The sequence below is a fragment of the Aedes albopictus genome, chromosome 2 (genome assembly GCF_035046485.1).
Source record: "Aedes albopictus strain Foshan chromosome 2, AalbF5, whole genome shotgun sequence".
NCBI lineage: Eukaryota > Metazoa > Arthropoda > Insecta > Diptera > Culicidae > Aedes > Aedes albopictus.
In genome coordinates this window covers 403,209,971-403,231,991 of record NC_085137.1, presented here as the reverse complement: position 1 = coordinate 403,231,991, position 22,021 = coordinate 403,209,971, and positions in this window count along the sequence as shown.

The window sequence follows — 22,021 nt, the reverse complement described above, 5'->3', positions numbered from 1 at the left end:
TTTTCAGATATTTTATTGAAATTGGTTATGCTGTTTGATACCCTTTAATTTTTTTTTTTCAGTTTTCAAGACTGCGTCCGATTTCTGTCCTTGATGTTCAAAATTCCTTCGTCGTAGTCAGATTACCTTGGTTCATCCCTTGACAAATCCGCATCAAGACCACGGCTCGATTATGGATACTTTTCCGGAGGAGCCTTTAGTTTTAAGTTTATTTTATAATGATTTTTGAAAAGATAAAAGAGGTTTTATGCCTTTTTGAGAAAGATTTCGTAGATGAGGAAATCACTCAAAGGGGCTTTTCCCTCTTTCAAAATTTTTAGTTAAAAATAAATAACAATAACAATAACAATAAATGGTCATTGAGGAAGTTTTAATATATTTAAAAGCTGGTGCTGCAAGATGTAATCGTAAGTTTGGAGGTATTCATGATTGGACTTGTAAAAGACTTGGTATTCATGAGATAATTGTGAATGAATTTCTGGATGACTTCTTGGAGAATTTCTTGGCTTCTATATCCCTCTAAAATCATCTAAAAGAATTTCAATACAAATCGCTGGAGGAATTCCTCTAGAAATCCTTCAAATTTTTCAAAAAATCTACAAGTAATCCTAAAAAAACCCTGGGGTGAATCCCTAAAAAACATTATGAACGGAATACTGTAATTTTTAACTAGCCGCTGAAATTTTTTTTTTTTAAATCCCGAGAGAAATTTCGGAAGAAATCATTACAAGAATTCTCGGAGCAATACCTGCAGGAATCCCTGGAGTAATTTGTGAAAGTATACCTGGAGGAATCCCTGGATGAATTGCTGGAGGAATCCAAAAAGGAATTATGCTAGGAATTTCAGGAAAAAAAATCTGAAGAATCTGCATCAGAAATCCCTGTAGAAATTACTAGAATTTTTTTAGATTAATCCTTGGAGGAATTTCTGGATGCATTCCTGGAGAAATCCTCAGAGGAATTCTTCAAGAAATCACAGGAGGAGTTCCTAGATGTATTTCTGGAGGATATCCGGGAGAACCTTCTGGAAAAATTCCATGCGGAATCTCTGGAAAAGTTCCTGGACTAATGCCTGGAGCATTAGGGGATTTTTTTATTATCGTACAAATTGGTATGAAGTTTCTGAAGGTTAATGAAATTAGGTAGGGATCATATATATTTGAAAAACTAAATTGAAAGAAAATCAGGGTCGCCTAATTTTCCGGAAAACTCCAGTGAAAATCAAACGTTTTCCACAGACACCATCTACTTTGATAAATCATAGAACGAAGCATCATAGGCACATTTTTTTTTGTGAAATCATAAGCAAATTTTCTCAGCAATCCCAAGATGGATTTTGCAGGAAATCCTAGAAAATTTTTTGGACAAATTCCTGGCGGATTCCCTGGAAAAGTTAATGGATTGATTGATTGATTTGTCTTTTTTAAAGAGACTTTCAGCCCTTGTCTCCAAAGTTAATGGATAAATTTCTGAAGAAAATCCAAGAGAAATTTCTAGAGGAATTCCCAGAGGAATTTTTGGAGGAATTCCAGAAGGAATTCCTGAAGGAATTGCGGTAGTAATTTCTGAAGGAATTCCTATGGGAGTTCCTGGATCAATTCCTGGAGGACTTTCCGAAGGGATTCTTGGGGTAATACTTAAGTAACCTCTTGAGTAATTCCTGGGGGCATCCTTAGAGGAATTTCTAGAGAATTACTTGGAAGAATCCCTGGGGGAATTCTTGCAAAAAAACCTGGGGGAATCCCTGAAACAATTTCTGGGAGAACATCAGGAGGAACTCCTGGACAAATCTCTATAGGAAATCTGGAGGAAAATTCGTGTAACTATTCATGGAAGAACTGCAGGAGGAATCCCTAAATGAATATCTTGAGAATCCCTGAATGAATTCCTGGAAGAATCTCTAGAGGAATTCTGGAAGGAATCCATGGAGAAATTCCTGAAGGAATTCCTGGAAAAATTTTTAGAGGAATTCAGAAAGAAATTTCTGGTGGAGTTCCAGGAGGATTTTCTGAAGGAATTACTGCAGGAATCATCGGTGGAATTCCTGGAGGGATCCATGAAATAAATCCTGGAGGAATGTGCAGAGGAAACCCTAGAGAAGAAATTCCTGGAAGAATTTTCGGAGGAATTCATGGAAGAATTCCTGGATCCAAACTTGAAATTATTTCTGGAGTAATTCCTGAGGAAATACCTGGGGTAATACCTGGAGAAATTCTTGGTAGAACTCTTGCAGAAGTCTCTGGAGAAATGCCTGAATGAAATCTTAGAGGCATGCCAGGAGGAATACCTGGAATAATTCTTGAAAAAAAAAATCCGGGAGGAATTTCAGAAGGAGTTCCTGGAGCAATCTCAAGATTCATTCCTGATGAAATACAAAGTTCGATTTCTGAGGGAATTCCAGGAGGATTTTCTGAAGAATTCTCAGGGAAAATACTGAAGAAACCGCTGAAATTCCTGAGGAAATCCTGAAATCCTGGATAATTTCCTGCGGGAGTTTCTGAAGGAATCCCAATAAGAGTTCATCTAGAAATGTTTAAAATAATCTCGGAATTCGTTTTTGTAAGAATAACAGAAGAAATTTCCGGTGAATCCCTGGAGGAACTCTTGAAGTAATTTCTGAAGAAACCCGATGAGGAATCTCCATTAGGAACTCTTTATGGAATCTCAGGAGAGCTTTCTTAGCAAATACCTGGAAGAATTTTTGTAGGAATATTCCTGGATAAAAAAATGAAGAAATCAATGTCTGCAGTAATTGTTGAAGGAACACTAGGATCTCTAGTGGAGCGGACCTGGTGGGATGGTTAGAACACTTGACTATCACGTCGAGGACCTGGGATCGAATCCCACTCCCGACAAACTCGCAAAATGTGAGTTCTTACTTCGGAAGGGGAGTAAAGCGTGGGTCCCGAGATGAACTAGCCTAGGGCTAAAAATCTCGTTAATACACATAAAAAAAAACAAAAAACTAGGATCCCTAAAGCTTTTTTGAACAAATTTTTCAAGCAATTCTTGGAGTGTTTTTTAAGAATCTCTAGGTAAAGTTTTCTAAAAGAATTTCTGGAATACATTCCTGCAGAAATACTTCGAATCATTCCAGATGTAATTATTGGAGCAATCTATTGTGGAATTTTGGATGGCATATATGGAGATATCCCTGTAGAAATCTCTGAATACCTGCAGAAATACCTTAAAGGATCTCTGGAGAAATTCCTGAAGGAAACTTCGAAAAAAGCACTGGAACAATTACTGGAGGAGCCTCTAAAGATATCCCAGGACAAATCCCCGAAAAAAGGTCTAGTAGAATCCCTAGATGAATTATTGATTGAATTTCTGGAAGAAGCCAAGATGGAATCACTGAATTAAGCTATGGAAACAAATCTTGGAGGAATTGTTCGTATTCATATAGTTTACAAAACTATGAACAAATCTGAAACAGTCATTTTGATTACTTAAAACTACAATACTGATTTGCATATTCACATATCGGGCGCCCATCCCGCTTAAAATTCATCTCAAGTCAGGCCCCCCCTGGGCCCCCTCCAGGAAAAAAATCCTAGTTACGCCAATGGTTACATGCCTCATCTACAAGAAAGGTGACAAGTTGGAGTGTGAGAACTTCCGAGCGATCACAACTCTGAATGCCGCCTACAAAGTGCTATCGCAGGTCATCTTCCGTTGTTTTTCACCCAAAGCAAATTGTTGGCGCGTGAAACCGGTCTTTCGGACAACACTTTAAACTCGCGTTTTTACAGGACACCGAACAGTTTTTATTAAAACGAAAACACTTAAACTTAACGCGAACACAACATTTATTAAAAAACGAACGAACGGTGTTTATTCCGCGACGGTCTATTTACTTCTGCTGCTCTATCTACTTTTACACAAACAGGCTGACCGGCTGACCGATCGAGAAGCGATCGGCAATGACGAACGAATAATACACACATAAAGACTAGACATACAAATAGGAACGGACTGATCAAATACGTGCATTAGAACGAGAGCGCTCTACCTTCGATACTTGTGGAACGTATCTGGTCACTCACGACTCGTATTGATCGGTCCGTGTTGGCTGTCTGTTTTTGGCTACAACACAAATGACGCATGATAGGTTTTGTTCAATATCATATATGACCACTTTCACCGATGCTGGTCCGGATTACTAAAATAACCATAACTCCGGAACGTTTAGACCGATTCAAACCATTTGTTAGAAATTACTTTCTGGGGCCACCCTATTGTGGCCACCCAGGTTTTTTCCTGGGCCTCAGGGTCGTTTAACAAGACTCCAGAGAGAAATTGGAGGAATAACGGAAGAACTTCCCTTAAAAAAAACCGACGTAGTCCTACGTCAAAATGCAGCTTAAGTGGACCAAACTATTTTGAGATAGTGAAAGGGATTGAGTGGTAAAAATAAGGGAAAATCGTAAAATTTCTAGTTTCACATATTCATTTTTGTTTTAATTTCATGCAATTTTCGTGGAAACACGGACATTGGGAAAAGAATGAAATGGGGTATTACACACCTTTTGCGGCATCCATGATGTTCGCCTTGTTCTCCTGATCCGCTGGACTAGGCGTTGGGCTGGGCGGACACCCCGGCGGAGAGCCCTGCGACGTGGTCCGGAAGCACCATTTCCAGAGGTGATCTTCAAACGCAGGCAATTTTATACGTCCTAAAGGGGTTGGCACACACAAGCAGATTTCCCACGTGACTCTGCTCTGATTCGCCAAGGGTCCTTGCGCGACAGTCGGGCCAAAATCAAAAAGGCGAGATGGCACACCGACTACCGCTTCTCCGAACTCGCTAAATTTGACCGGGCACTCCCGTCCAGTCGGGCCAAGGAGGAAAGATGGCACACCGACACTCGCCTTGATGCACTTGATGATAGCGGTACTCCGATTGGCGCCCTCACGAAATTTTCACAGGTTAAGCGACCGTCCGTCGGGCCAAAAGGGACGGATGGCACACCGACTCTCGCCCTCGAATCACAATGGCCGACAACAAAGGCAGCACTTCGGCGTTTTGCTTCACGTTTTCGTTAATGCCGGACGAACCAGACGATAACACGGCACTTCGAGGAGATTTTACTTGGTAGGCACCCGGAATCACGTACCGGTCACAATCCGCCCAGAGTACTCCACCAAAATCCAACACACGCGTTCACTAATTGGTCGAATAAAAGAAAGCAATTTAATATTTAAAACGGCACAACTTTTTGTGTTAATTGCTGTTCACCTTCTGTCCTTTGTTTGGGCGATGACCAGTGGTTTTATCCCTTGCCAGCGTCGTCTTCGTCATCGTCGCTGCCAGCGATCGTTTCGCCAACTCCGACTACTGGTATCATTGTGTGGGTGCGTTACAGGTGGTTTTGGGAAATAGGGATGTTCAAGGAGCGGGTGTCTTTCGATCAATTTAGTTTTCGTTTCTAATGCTTTTTACGTTCAGTTCATGAATATTCGGCTTAATCCCTAGTTTACCAATTTGAATTCAATATTTATTTTTAGGTTATGCGATAATAATAATAATAATGATATTAAAAAAAATAAGAAAATAGGGGAAATTACCTATTCTCGGCCGTTTTGTTCTCTTCGTCTTTGGGGGTTTTTCGAAACCTATTGAACTCAGAGTTGGTCTCAAATCCTTTCCAACTAAGCTTAATTATATGGCCAAGTTTCAGGCAATTTGGCTGATAAAAACCCTCCATGACGAAGAGAACAAACCTGCCGATAATACCCATTGTCACCCTATATATTTGTTTTATGTATCACACTTATGTCGAATTCGTTTTTGAACCTGGGTTGGAACTGGATCGGCGGAAAATGTGTAAACAAACAACGTCAAACAAACTTTAGTACAAGCGAAACCGAAGTCGGGTTGGGGTTGAAACTGTGATCTGATCCAGTTCCAACCCAGGTTGGAACTGAATCAAAAACGAAAACGACATTAGACAGATCTGAAGCGGAATGCTGTATTCCATCGGCCAGTTGGCGCCTCGGATGCGTTGGGGCATTTGTTGAAATAGCTACGGAATGAAATCGTTCCGCTCACGATGGTTTTTCCATTTTTTTTTCCTAATTGCGTTCCAACACCAGCTCAGAGTCGTTTACGGAATCGCAGTTAAATGGAAAATTCAACGTTTACAGTTCATTCCTGCAAATATTTCAAAAAGTCTTACCCGTTGCCTAGTTTTCCGTGAAATCATTCATCGAATCTCCCGCGTCGACATCTACACTGCACCAGCACCGCGGATCATCCTCATGCGGGAGCCTTCTCGATGCCATTCACTGTCTGTTCCGAGTTGGCCGGAACATCCCGTTTGATTGGGGATCCTGAACACGAGGATCGGGTTCAGTTGCTTTCCCCGGGTTACGACTGCGGCTTCTGTTTACCATTCCAAACTCGCATAACTCTCTGAACGGCTACGGCTTCGCGATAGACCAGGATTTTGGTTTGCTGAAATAAATAACCATCCTCATGTATTGGGTTTCTCATTGATGTTTAGACTACTGTGATAATTTCAGAATCCACTGAATCATCATTTCCCAGCGAAATTTCACACCAATCAAACTTATTTTGTTTACCTGTTGTGCATCTGATAACCCTGTCATGAACTCAACTGAACTTGTGTATGCCAGCCGCTACGAAGTCGTGTGCGAAATTCGACTGTGATGATGATGAATTTCGGCCGAGTCTAAATGGGTGCAAATGTCGCAATAGCTACGACAGCATAATTTATTTAAAAAATACATTACCTGATAAATCTGTTGATTCTTGGTGAAACGATTAAAAAAAGGTTTGCCAATAAATGAATGACTTGGGGATATTTTAGTTTCCGACGAGGTTTCCATCTCACTCTTTTGTTTACAAGTATCTGTTCCCGCCAGAAAAAAATCAAACGGCAAACTTAAGCAAATCATAAGTTAAACCTTATACTTTTTGGCCATTAGTCAAAAGAAATGAGAAGTATAAGTTTTCCTTATGGCAATGTTGTGGCATCATAATACCTAATATTAGGTGACTTTATTATTGTTATTAGGTTTGGTGTTGTAGATAATAAAAGGCGATTGTAATAAATTGTATAATTGAATTATTTTTCGTGTAGAAGTGTCACAGTGAAAGTATTTTTGAAAAATATTGAACCGGGCCTTCACAGTTTACGACCGAAATTTGTATGGAGAACTTGGGGCGTTTAATTGATATGTGCATTAGAACGCGCTGTGCATACATTTAGGCGTTAGACAATAACGAAACAAACCTATAGGTATTTATAAATGCCAAAAACGCCTAAATATATGCTCGGCACGTTCTAATGCGCATATCAATTGAACAACCCAAGTTCTCCATACAAACTTCGGTCATAAACTGTGGAGGCCCGATCCAATATTTTTCAAAAATACTTTCACTATGACATTTCTAGGGTCCCAAACCCCTGTTCTTTTTTTTCATCCCATAACACCAAGGTTTGTAAAATTTTGTCGAGCAGTGTTATTTGTTAATTTTATTTATCATTTCATTCAAGGACTATTTTTATGCCACAGAAGATTCTGAAAGACACTAATTTAGATTTTTTTTTTGAGTTTTTCTAGGAATTTAACTGAGTATTAGTTTTTCAAAAATTTCTTAAACCAGGGGTTCATTCTAAAAGAATTTCCGAGTTTTGTTTTTGGAAATTCTCAGCACAACTTCGTTTGAAATTTAATCCAGAATTTCCCGCAGATTTTTTTTTATCTGTATTAACGAGATTTTTAGCCCTAGGCTAGTTCATCTCGGGACCCACGTTTTTACTTCCCTTCCGAAGGAAGAACTCACTTTTTGTGAGTTTGTCGGGAGTGGGATTCGATCTCAGGTCCTCGGCGTCTTTTCCCGCAAATTTGTCCGAAGATTTGTACCAGAATTCCTGTTAAGATTTCTAAAATAGTTCCTCGGGAATCTCCCCAGAAGTTCCATGAAGAGTTCCTCGGTAATATCTCAAGGAGTTTGTCCAGAATTTCTTCAAGAGTTTTTTTTAGGAATTCCTTCGGAAGTTTCAAGAAAATTCTTCTTGGAGATCCTCGGGAATTCCTTAAGCAGTTCCTAGGGAATTCCTCCATATATAAAAAAAGACTTGGAGGAAATTTCTCTATGTATTGCTCGGAATTTCTCCAACAGTTCTTCCAGGAGTTCTTCGAGAGTTTATCCTGGATTTACTCGAGAATTCCTCGAGATTTTCTCTTGAAGTTCCTCAAGAATACCCCCTGGAGTTCTTTGGGAATTTCTCCAGCAGTCACGAGATCCTTGGAAATCTCTTCAAGTTCATCGCGGATATACCTTCAGGAATTCCTCAGGAATTTCTCCAGGCGTTCCTTGAAAATTCCTCCATGTGTTCCTTGGAATTCCTTCAGGATTTCTTCGGGAGTTCATCCAGAAGTTCCTCGCGAATTCCTCTTGGAGTTTCTCGGGAATTCCTCCGGTAATTCTTCGGGGGTTACTTCAGGAGTTACTCAATAATTCCTCCAGGAGTTCCTCGGGAATTTCTCCAAAAGTTCTTCGAGAATTCCTCCAGGAGTTCCTCGGGAATCCCTCTGCCGTTTTCTCGAGAATTCCTCCAGGAGAATCTCGGGAAATCTTTCAAGAGTTTATCATAAATTTATTCAAATGTTCCTTTGAATACCTCCTGGAACTGCCGAAAAAAATACTTAAGGAACTTGGATTTTTTTAAGGTATTCCCGAGAATCACTTAATTCGTGGAGGAATACCCGATGAACTCCTGGAGGAATTCTCGTGGGTTTCCTGGAGGATATCCATAGATCTCCTGGAGGAATTTCCCAGGAACTCCTAGAGGATTTTTCGTAGATCTTCTGGAAGAGTTCCCCAGGATCTCTTGGAGGGATTCCCGAGGAACTTTTGGAGGCAATCCCGAGAATCTCCTGGAGGAATTCTTAAGGATTACTAGGAGGAATCCCCGAGGAACTCCTTGAGGAATACCCGAGAAACTCATGGAGGGATTCCCGATTTTTTTTAGTGGAAATACATCTGAGAAACTTCCTTATGAATTTCGCGAAAAACCTGGAAAATCCTGAGAGAGCCATGAATTATTGCTGGAGGACTTCTTGGAGAGCTTCTGAAGTTAATTTCGTGGAAATTATGGATGGAATTTTCGAATAATTATATGTAGTTTTTCCTAGTCAACTCATAGAGAAATTTCCTGGCAAATCTTGAAAGGATTCCCGTGCCATTCGTGGGGAGCAATGGAGGGATTTGGGGAAAATACCTGGAGAAGTTCTCGGAAACTCCTGGAGAAATTTCATGAAACTCCAAAATGAATATCCGGGAAATCCTGGAGAAATTCCCTGGGAACTTCAAGATGAACTCTCGGGGGCTTCTCTAGAAATTGCCTGCAAACTCGTGAAGCAATTCCCGGGGTACTTCTGGAGGAATTCCTGAAGAGCACCTAGACTAATTCTCGGAAAACTCCTGGAGGACTTCCCGATGAGGAAATTCTCGGAAAGCTCCTGTAAGAATTCCAGGGGCATGCCCAGAAGGCACTACATAAGAAATCACCAAAAACTGGAGGAATCCCAGAAAAAAAACTATTGAAGGAATTTCAGACTTCTGGAGGTGTAACAAAGAAAAGTCCTCGTGGAGTCCAAACAGGAATGAAGATAACACAAGAATGTTCAAAAAATTCCACCGAAATTAGCCTGGAATCCCACAAACATCCGAATGAAATAATAATTACCACTGTTTCCAGAATCGTACTAAAGCTTTTCCAAAATAAAGTTGAATTTTCATCCAAAGGGTTCATAAAATTTTCTTGGAAATTTTACATTCATAGGAATGTAATCAGGGTTTACATGAAATGGTTTACCTCCAACATTATCTTGAGTTTTGTGTCTACAATTCAGAATATCTCCGATTTCTTCTCACAGTTTCATCAGGAATCTGATAAGAAATTTCTATATCGACATTAATAAACATTTCCTGTAAGTTTACGCGCAACGTTAATGCTTGTTTAGTTCGTCAACATAAACGTTAAGCTATATCATGTCAGCGTACTGTGAACGCCTTTTTTGATACGAGATATTATCACGCTATATTACTTGATATCGCTACAGATCCGGTTGGTACACAAAAGCGAGGAGCGTAGAGAGCACGGTGGGTGGACCAGGTGGGACGGGATCTGGTGAGCATTGGGTGTGACTATTTACAGCTTGTGTTGTGTTCTAGATGGTGATATTTTGAAAGTCCTCGCCAAAAAAGTAAAGAAAATGAATGTGGTTGCTCAAATTGGGGCTCTCAATTAGTTAGAGCGTTAGAGCCAATGCCGTCTCTGCTTTCGGCAGTATCGGACTCGGTTTTTGCAAATTGTTGGCTTATTTATACTATTAGGTATCAATCGAGTCAAACAAGATGGCATTGGTTTCTTTTTAAACCCTGGGTACTGGGATCCTTATAATCCGAAAAATTCTTCAAAACCCCCATCAAAACGAAATCATCGCAAAATTATTTACAGTTTGCGTGTCCAGATTATAGCGGGTACGGACTTTAGCGAAAAATAGCACCAACTATCTTTTTTTTAATTCACAAGAATTAGATAAGCCACCCAAGAAACATAATCCCCTATGTAGGGTATCGCACTACTTGGGCGGTGGTTTTCTTCGTCTGTTATTTTCGTCTGTTTTCCACTGTAACTCGGTCAATTTTGAACCGATTGACTTGAAATTTTGTACACGGGTAGATACTATGCCTATCTCACCGCATTCCAAGAATTGTGTCAATTGGTTCAAGATTGACTGAGTTATAATGGAAAACAGACGAATATAGAAGCCACCGCCCAAGTAGCGCAATTCCCTATAACTGATAAATAGCTATGAAGTGGCCCAACACTTTCACACCACAATGTATCCAGAACCGAATCCAAACTAGCGTCAAAGTTCCGTAAGCTGTTGAAGTGATTCTCTCGAGAACCACTCGTAGTTCTATTGAACCACACAGCCAGTGAAGTCATACGACGGACGCGCACCATCGCATTGGTCTATAGTAGGTCTAGGCTCTCGTGCTAGACATAGAACCAGGCAAATGGGATGTAGGCGTTGATGAAAAGGTTAACGATTTGTTCATTATGTGTACGATTATATTCGCTGTTCGTCGTCGTTCGTCTTCTCGGTATGAGACCTATCTATACGTAGAAGTACCAACTTTAGCCTCGACATGCCCAGGAATCCGTAGGTAAATCGTCGTCGCCACAACGACATGACAACAGCGGCGCGGCGTGGCGGTCGTCGTTGTTTAGCTAGTATCTCTCGGTACACCGGCGGGTTTCAAGGTCTCCTCGGCAGACTTGAACTCGAATGCGGGTGGGCGGTGGTTGTATATGTACCGTGAAAACGACGATGAGAGCCCTTAGCGGTGCAACCCGGTGGTGGTGCAACCCGATAGCAGAAAATCCTACAAATAATTATTGTATGTAAACTTGACTCTCGGGATGGAAGAATAATGCATCATTGTTTGCCGTCCCTAGATGGCAGTTGGAGCGCGCATATGGTGCACTATTTATAGCACCCTCTTCGTCCTTCCTAGAATGCGGTGTATGTACCTACGCTAGTAGAGGGCTGAAGGCGGTACAATTGCTTACGCAGGCGCACGGAGACAGTCCCGCTGGTGATACAGCGAGAGTAGTTGCATCCATGGTGATATAGCTGAGGCTGATGCTGGGGTATCGTCTGTCTGTCTATCTATCCGTGGGCACAATATCGCGCGTTTATCACTTTGCTTGACTGTCTGGTTTGTATGGTGCCTTGTTGGGGTGTGCAAGGAGAATCCAACGCACGCTGGCTGGCTGTGTTGTGTGGTGATAGTATTTTGTGGTGGTCCTAGCCAAGTGTCCAATTCTTAAAATCTTAAAGCTTGAAATGCAAAAAAAAAATATTTCTATCATTTCTTTTTTATACATACTAGCCTTTTCAGTACCGAAACGGTCTACTTTTCTTGGCTATTTCAAACAATTGCGTTAGGGTTCATAATGCTACTCATTTCGGTTCTAGATGCTGAAGCAATTTTCTCTAATTTGTATTCTCAATCTATGTATTTGAAGAAACTTTGCCGAAGTCATCAATTTTGTTGCGGTAGAGTAATTTTTAAAAATTTTATGGTAAGGATTCTTTTCGTTTAAAATTCTACATAGTTTGCATCTTTCCACAAAGTTTTAGATCCAATTAATATTATTATTTTCAACCAAATATTTTTTTTAAATCCACCAATGCGTAAATGAGACGAACTTTTTGAATGTCGTATGCTTTAAATGGACAAAAAGGGGTATACAACTCCTGCAGGATTAGAAAGTTGTATTTTTGAGGCTAACAATTAGCATAGATGTTTTGGTGGAACGTTGTGGATTTCTTGCGCAATAGACTCTACGAAAAGGGACCGAATCAGACTGATTCGTAGCGTCCTGATTGTAGACCGGGGTTAGAGCTTTAAGGTGAAGTGGAAGCGCGTCCTGGTGCAATTTTGAGAGCACCGATCTCTCGTCATCCACAAAATGCCCGTAAACGAAAATGTTACTCAATGTTTACAGCAAGTGAGCTAGACTACACAAGACGCGACGCGAGACAAGACATAACACTTATCGTTCTTACAATCGTCAAGGATTTAAAAAATTACCTTTTCTGTCGACCGGTTTCGGGCGCGATGTTGCCCATCTTCGGGACAATGTCCGACTGGTTACGCTGTCGTACGATGTTCGTACTCGTCCGCAGAAGAGAAATATAGACTGCCGGGCAGTCATCGCAGGGTATTCGATATATTCCTGACTGTTCTTCTGGTGGTACTTTATCTTTCAGGTTACACAATAGGTCCCGAAGTGTGTTGTCGCTCTTGTGTACCACGTGAAGTCCTTGTCGTTGCAGTGTGTTTTTGATTGGGTTTGTGGTTTTTGGGTAAAATGGTAGGCTAATTCGCTTCACTTCTTGTGTGTTGGGCTGCAGTGTTGTAATGTCTTGTCGCTGTTTTTTCCGTTTGTGTTTTGTAATATTTTTTCTATGAATCTTTTGTCGTACCCATTGACTTCAGCCGCTTTGTAAATCCGAGATTTTTCTTCGTCAAATTCGGTCTTATCCATGGGCACGTTATAGAGCCGGTGCACCATTGAATGGAATGCAGCTTTTTTCTGGGAGCCGTAGTGGTTGGAGTCAGAGGTTATGTAGCGGTCTGTTGAGGTTGGTTTTCGGTAAATACCGAATTTCAACGTACCGTCGTCATTTCTGTTTATCGTTAAGTCGAGGAAGGGCAGTGTCCCATTCACTTCTTTTTCAACTGTGAAATTTATTGACGTGTGCTGGGAATTGAGCATTGTCAAAGTCTGGTCCAGGTACCGTTTTTTTATAGGGGCAAAAACGTCGTCCACATAACGTCTCCATACCCGCGGGAAAAGTTTGTTCTTTTGAGCTTCGGTTTCGAAATCGCTCATAAAAACGTCTGCTAATAGGGGTGTCTCGCGTCGCGTCTTGTGAATGTCAGTTTGTTCTTACGTTAGCGCAAAACATAAAAATGAGTGTGAGCTAGACTACTCATTGCTTTTTCAGCTCTTTTTGTTGCTTGGATGACGAGATCCGTGCTTTCGGTATTTGCGAGGCAGCCATATTTGGATTTCCCCTATAATATCTTTTAACATTATCTTCCCTTAGTATTTCGACTCCATACAGAAGCTTCGATGCTACTGTAGCTTTGCCGATGTTGATGAGGGTTTTCCTGTCTGCTTACCTCGATATGGCTTTAAAAACGTATAGCCTGCGTACAGTCCTTTTTTGTATGCCTAATATTCTTGCTGATTTGTCCTTAGGAATCTCCTCCTAAGGAAATACACGATAGACCAAACGGATTTGCTTCAGGTCGTGCGGGGGATGCGTCAGTGCAGCCAAGTGCAGCCGAAATCCGTCGAAGCCAAGGACTGTTAATCGCTTGAGTAGTGCACAAACAGCATTGTTTTTGCAAAACGTTTGCCCCAAAGCTCCACTTCTAGTGAGTGGCGATAATAGAACAATAAGGTGGACTGGTTTTGTTCGATATCGAACGAGAAAAAATCGCTCGGTAAGTGATATCCTGTGCGACGAAGATAACTTCTACCGTGTGTGGGTGAAACTAATTTCTAGTGATCTTCCCCATCAGGGATGCGGGTCCGTCTAATCGCCGAGACGGAGAATTTGCTGGGCCCCTCTTTCCTGAGTGGGGTGACCCAAATGGTAACCACGGAAAGTTAGTGATGCTGAGAATGGAGGCCGTCATTGGAAATCTCCCTGAAGCACCTATTCTACCCCGGAAGTCAGTGGAAAGCTTCTTGGGAGAAAAAGTGGACGGAACTTACTCAGAAACCCGAGGGGCGTCATACCTAATAAAGATGCGTAACAAGTCCCACGTCGAAAAGCTAAAACGTATGTCAAAGCTTGCTGATGGTTTTCCCATTAGGATTGTGGAGCATCCAGTGCTCAATTTTTCGAAATGTGTCATCAACTGTAGCGAAACCCGTGTGTACTCTGATGACGAACTGCAGCCCCAAGGTGTCAACGAATTACGCAGAATAACTAAGCGTGACGGGAATGAGCGGATTAACAATCCAACTATTATCCTCACTATTCCAGGTACCGTAGTGCCTGAGAATATCTACATCGGATGGATTCGATGTCGTACCCGCGCAATGAGAGTATATTACAGGTGAGGAAGAAGAAGAGATGGCTATGTATTAGTAAGCAAAGAAAAATGTAAACACAAATAGTGACGTCACTATTTGATACGCGTTCTTATGGGAGCTCGCTTTGCTTGTAGTAGTGACATGTTTTGCACCAAACACGGATCTCACGCACACAAAGCATCTCTTCCACACCTCCATTATACTCTCATTGGTACCCGCGCATTCTACCCCTCACCAATGTTGTGCTACTGTTGCCCACTGCATACGCCATGTTGAAACTGCTCCGGTAACCATGTGAACGACAGGGAAAACTCGTGCACCGCTGCTGCCTTTTGCAAAAGATGTAACACTACATCTCACTCTCTGTCAAGTAGAACACGGCATAAATATCACAAGGCAGGCTAGTAACCTATGTAAACACCTATTTTGGATGTAAACATGTGACGTCGTTCTTATCGTTTTTCACATTGATCAAATTGGTGTGGAGTACTAGTTCACATATGAACGATTTGAATTACGTCATCGAAAAGCTGTCAGATTTCGGGAATATATCACCTTCTTCTGTACACCGTGAAGTAGAAAATGCTCGTGAAGGATCATGGTACGATCAAGGACCTCGTTCAAAAAATCCGTAATTTGGAAGCCGAACTAGCTAGAGAGGATAAGGAAGTAGCTGTCATCAGAGATATCTACATTCCAAAGAAACCTAGCAACCTCAAAAAAGATGAACACTGATCAGCTCTCGCGCAATGTCAACTCCAGCAAGACAAATACGAACGGCGGCTCAACCGGCGCTTTCGAGACTGACGCATCAAGCACCAAAACACGCGATACGAAAAAGAAAGTACCGAAAGTTACGACAGCTATGAATCCTGCAATAAACGTACCAAAAACTCAGCCTCACTAACAAATTTCTAGACGGAAAATGCTGATATTAAAATATCCTCCGGTGATGAGCCGATGCTAAATGCATCTGGCTACATTATCAGACACATAACCAAAACCACGAGCCTAGTCCTCTTTCGAATCGCTTCTCAACATAGATAATCAATAAGTACAAAAAAATGTTCCCCTATCCCAACCCTGTTGGCCCTAGGAATCAGCAGCAAGATAAGAGGACTAATCAAATATCTACCAGCGCAGCAGCAACCAACCCGAATCATATCGCAAACTTGAAAGAAATTACGAGCACCATCTCATTAGCTTCACATACCAACTCTCCAACGCGCATGCCAGAAAACGAAACAGCTTCTTCAACTTCCCCGGTGGAGCCACCGAGTAGCCTAGGCCTTGTCGGTGCGGACGTCTACCCCACCCCGATACTGGCGGACAACCCTGGACACTCCTTGGCGACCGGAAGAGGGACGAACAAGGGAGGTAACTCCACGCAACCTGAGATTGGCAGATTCTAATACAGTTGGGTATGAAACATATACAAATATTGTATTAGGGCCTTGCAAATACAAAAATTGGTAGGTGGCAGTATACCAAAAATTGTATTGGCTTCCTAGCATCTGGAAAAGGAAAATTTCGCATGTGTGCGTGTGCTCTGTCGCACTGGTTTCTCATTATTTGTTCTATTTTTAGACTGATCATGGCAGCAACGGCGGCATCAAATACCAATACATGTTTAAAAAGAAATACGGGCGGCGGCGGGAATCGAACCGAGGTACTGTAATGGTGATTCACAGTACCCTGCGCTCTAACCAGCACGGCTACAACTGCACATAGATAGACACGAGGCTGAAAGCCATCATGATCAACACAAACGTGGCTTGGTGATGGAAGTGATACAGCCGCCACACTGCACAATGGGTCCAGAGCCGTATTTGCGAAGACAAAACTGTTTAAGCTTCAGCTTTAAGTTTTAAGACACATATTGTGTTTTAGAAACTTTATTTTCAATTGTTGACCCTATTCCCTATTATTGTTATGTTAGGGTGGTTCGTCTGGTTAAACTGATTCAAAAATCTGCTTTCTAATAATTTTATGTGCGATGCCATGATGGATGGTGATGGATCGTTTAATTAGAAATTCCACCAATAAACGGCAAATTTTAAATTTCATATATCTCAGGACTCTCACCACTTAGAAAGTTGGTGTCTTCGACAACGTTGTTAAGTGAGTCAAGGGCTTACAGTTATAATGGTCCACTAGGCGGCGCTAGTTACACATTTGCTAAATCATTCAAATGATTAATATTTTTTCGTGAAGTAATCAACAAGCTGTAAGTTTGTTTTCTTTGAACATGTCTAAGTCAAGTCAAAGGTTTTTCAAAGAGCTATGTATTAGTCATAATTGTGCAATGTCGCATTTCATTCGGTTCACTTGATCCAGAGATATAGCAATTAAACGAAGAACACTCAAATATGAACTACTTTATTAGAGTTGCTCCAATTTTATGTAAAGTTATCCAATCGAGCCCAAATTTGTACCGTTTATAGCTTACTAGTTGTGCAACTGGCAGGAAAAATTTGAGAATATTTGGTGCATTTTTGAAAAAGTTACAGCTTGCTGAATATATTTGAAATAATAAATAAAAGTTGCATGTTTCAATTAATTTGTAACTAGCGCCGCCTACTGACAGAACCTTGAACCAATCAGCTAATCAACTGAGCGGCCGTAACCAACCTAACAACATCGCCGAAGACATCAAATTTCTAAGTGATCTGAGTCCTGAGATATATGGAATATAATATTTGTTTGCTCACTAGCGCTGCCTTGTGGTGGAATTTTGAATCAAACGGCTCATCATTTGTTAGTTCTTGACCAGCCAAATAATATTGCCGAAGACACCAACTCTCTAAGTAACCAGGATGATGAGATATTTGGTATAAACATTTCATCAGTGTTACGTCTGTTTGTCTCTGGTATGACAGATATCACAGACAGCAAGACGTAGCACTGGCGAAATTTCCGTACCGTACATCTTAGCACCATGATTAGCATAGCATAGCATAGCATAGCATAGCCGACCGTACACATCCTGGGGTGGCTGTCGATAGAGAAGTTTAATGCGCCAGAAAAGTTGCCTGGGACTTGACAAACCTTTCATTTAACGAACTCTCGACACCTGGCCAGGTCCTTACGATCAGCGGGGATGGGGAGGAAATGTTGATTAGATATCTACTCAGAATATGTCCAAGAACTTGGCCCACTTCATAGATATCTGGAGTTGGAAATTGGATAGGGTTTAATGGGGTGCTTTCCTTGGCGAAAAAGCGTAAGAGAAATTGTCATGGTTTAATCATTTACCTGGTTACCACTGAAAAAGTAAAAAATAAGCATTAATCAAGTCGCACAAATTTCATAGGTAGTACAGCCATAGACCACAGTTATGAGGATTGCCTCCTTCCCGTCGGATACCAAAACACAAAGATTGGAGACTTCTCTCTGACATCTCAACGAGACTGACGCAATCCTCCAACAGTCTAGAGTTGTCCTGGCCTCGTTCTTGCGACTGCTGAGGAATATGAGAGGATGGTAAGTTATACACCTAAAGAAAGATGTAGAAAGTTCTACGACTTCTCGGTCCTAGGTGTCATGTATCTAAAGGTTTCAAAATTCGTCATATCGCCAAATGAATAAATATAAAAGGAACATTCTCACCAATTTTGAAATGGTTTCATCATCTACGGTCGTCTTAATGAAGAAACGCCGCTTGCCCTTTCCGGTCGCCAGGCGTTGATTAGCGTCAAGATGAGCCGTCGGATGTTCGCCCGACGTTCAACTTGAGCTCTTGTTGCCTATCAGCTTTCGTCGCTTTTCCTCCTTGAGCCGCATCGCCTTCAGGACGTTGCCCCGCGGAACATGGATCTTCCTTCTTCTCTATCGGTCATCATTGGACACAAAAATAGTCTAGATTGACCTGAACACGCCAAAGTTCATAAGCACTTATTCGTTCAAAAATTCACTTCAATCAGTTATTAGGGATGGCACACGAGCAATACAACTTAGGTGTTCACAACTCTTCAATTAAGCGGTTCCTCCATAATATTTCGGCTGATATAAACACAAGAACCATTTCACTACATTTTCATTTTCTGGTTTTACACTTTCAAGGGACAAATTGACGCGAGCAAAATTTCACCGTACATCTTAGCACCATGATTACTTAAATATTCGGTATACTTGGCAAAGTTGTTAGGCCAGCCAAGGTTTTACTGGTGATGGGCCGTTTGATTCAAAATTCCACCACTAGGTAGCGCTGACGATAAATTAATTATTATATTCCATATATCTCAGAACTCTGATTACTTAGAAAATTGGTTTCTTTGGCAATGTTGTTTGGTTTATTAAGGCGTTTCAGTTGATTAGCTGATTAGTTCAGGATTCTGCCAGTAGACGGCGCTAGTTGCAAATTAGAAGAAGCATGTATCTTTTACTTATTATCTCGAATATATTCAGCAACCTGTAGCTTTCTATAATATGTAGGGAATATTCTCAAATTTTATCTGCTAGTTGCACAACTAATTAGCTATAAATGGTACAAATTTGAGCTCGATTGGATAGTTTTACATGAAGTTGGAGCGACTCTAGTAAAATGTTTCATATTTGAGTGTTCTTCGTTAAAGTGCTATATCTCTGGATTAAGTGAACCGAATGGAATGAAATTTTGCACATTTATGACTAATATATAGCTCTTTGAAAAACCTTTGACTTGACTTAAATATGTTCAAAGAAAACTAAATTACAGCTTTTTGATTGCTTTACGAAAAAAAACATTCATTTCCATAATTTTGCAAATGTGTAACTTGCGTTTCCTTGTGGCAAAATTTCGAAACAAGTGGACCATTAACTCTAAGCCCTTCACCTACCAAACAACATTGTCAAAGACACCAACTTTGTAAGTGACCAGAATTCTGAGATATATTAAATTTAAAATTTGCTTGACCTCTAGCACCTAGTGGTATATACAAAAGCATGCTAAGTTTTAAAAATTGCCTAAAACATTTTTAGCAAGTTGTATCCTTTTATAAAGCCCACCAAAACTATTTTGATTACTTGTTCCTCAACGAGTTTGATTTAATTGGTGCAAATTTGGGCTTGATTGATTATTCAACTTTACACTAAATTAGAGCCCTTCTATCTATATCTAGTTTTTGACTTCCGTTTATCAAATTACTGTACCTTAGGACTAAGCGAACCGAATTAAATTAAATTTTGAAAGTTTATGACTAATGTATTGGTCTTCATGTATCGTTGGACTCGACTAAAATATGACCAAAGGCAAAAAAGTTGCAATTTATTGAAAACTTTTCGAAAAGTTGTAATGATTCGAATGTTTTATCCAAGGGCTGAAAGTCTCTTTAATAAAGACAAATCAATCAAATCAATCGAATGTTTTATTTTTGTAAATTTGCTATAACTTTGTAAAACATTCTGATATTGTATAGAGAATAATTAATCAGCAGATTTTTGGGTAAGCCACACTTGATTGACCGTAATCATTTCACAATAATGAAAAAAAAAGAAATGGCAGAACTTGGCAGAAACATTTTTGTCTTCGTAAATACGACTCTAGACCCATTGTGCACTGAAAAGCCCGCATCCAGCAGGTTGCTGTTTGCAAGTGGAAAATTCCATGTAGACAATAGGACGCGAAGCGCAGCAGCGAAGCGAAAGTTATTTTTAGACGCAACCCGGTTCAACTTCTCGGGTTTGAATGGAGGTGTTTGTGTGTAGTGGTATGGAAGCTATGAAACCGTGTAGCGCATCTTAATACAACGAATGGATTATGATTTATCACATTTTCTGTACGTTTTTAATACATAAATTGGTAGAAAAGGCATATCTCAATTTTTGGTAGCTTTTCTTGTTTTGCGTGTCCTATTCCCCTAACGACAACGTGTTAGTCAAGCTACCGTGTAGAGTCCAACATGAACTCCAAGAAACAACATTTCCTCCGGACAACCTAGGAGGTGAACAAGTTGAGTCGTTAAGATCTCGAAGAGCAGCACTTCCAGAAACAGATAGAACGGATGCCACGGTTTACGTTCTACTCTGTCTGCACTAAGACGGATTCGCCACTCCGACGGCAGGTCTAAGGGTATGCGGTATACCGAAAAATTTCGCCAACTACACCTCGAAACGAAATTCCGCGGAATTCCACGGAATTCAACCAGGCGAAATTTATGATTTTGAATTTCGTTTCGTTTCGTCAAATTCTAAAAATTTCGCCTTCAAAAACAAGATTTTGACGAAATTAAACGGAATTCCGCGGAATGTCTAATAAATTTCGAAAACAAGTTTATTGTGTAAATGCCTATTTTGAAATAGTTTAAATTTTTTGTGGAACTCTTGAAAGGGATTTACCATTACATCTGTATGACCAGGGCTGAATGTACGGGGGGGAGGGGGGTGGCCGAGGAATGGGTGACAAAACGTCGGAAGACAAAACGTCGAATGCCAAATCGTCGAAAGGACAAAACGTCGAAAAGTGTGTAACTTTTTTTTGAGATTTTGTGTGGATTGATTTAATCCTGTTGATATAGACTGTTTCAGAAATTATAAATACACTTTGTTTATTCAATTAAATGAACTGTTCTAATGATTTTTACCATTTTTTTTCAGAGTATAGCATATTGTACTCCATATTTTTATATTTCCTTTCAATTGTCTTGATATTTTAAAGAACAGTCGAGTTCTCTAACAAATAACTTAATTTTTCAAATTTGCATTTGCACAAAGGTGTTTTTTAACTATTTCTACATTATTTATCACTAAATACCAAAAATTATCTAAATGTTTATCACATTTGCTTTCTCAACAAGTTGTCTAAGTAATGCCTTGATCAAAATTTGGGAAAAATCGACAAAGGCATTCCCACAACATTTTTTCGGAGATCAAGTTTCTTATTTTTTAAGGTTTTCTACGGAACATAAGAACTACCACACAGTTTCTTAGCTTTCCTGAACAAATTTAATCTAAACAAACTTATTTTTTTCTGCTTTTTCGATCCTTCAGATGGCAAAGCTTGTCATACCATAAAAACGAATGCAGTAAGCAGTAATTAAAACATTCGTTTGCTTAACGTTTGTTGCTACTGGTGTTGTTGAGAAATTTGGAACAAAAAAATTTGTATTGCGAATACCCGTTTTGGTGGTTCTTGATCATATATTCCAGTAAAAATTACTCTTACCAATCGAGAAATATCTTTTATTATCGATACACCCATTTTTATTGTGTTTGGAAATTAAATATTTTCTCTGTGAGATTTTTTTCTTTTCTACGATGCTACATTTTTTGATCACTTTGTGCAACTTCAAATTTTAATCATCTAGTTTACAGAGCCCTATTTTTTAACTTTTACCAGAAACATCTACAAAATTGGTATTATTTGCTTCGTTAGC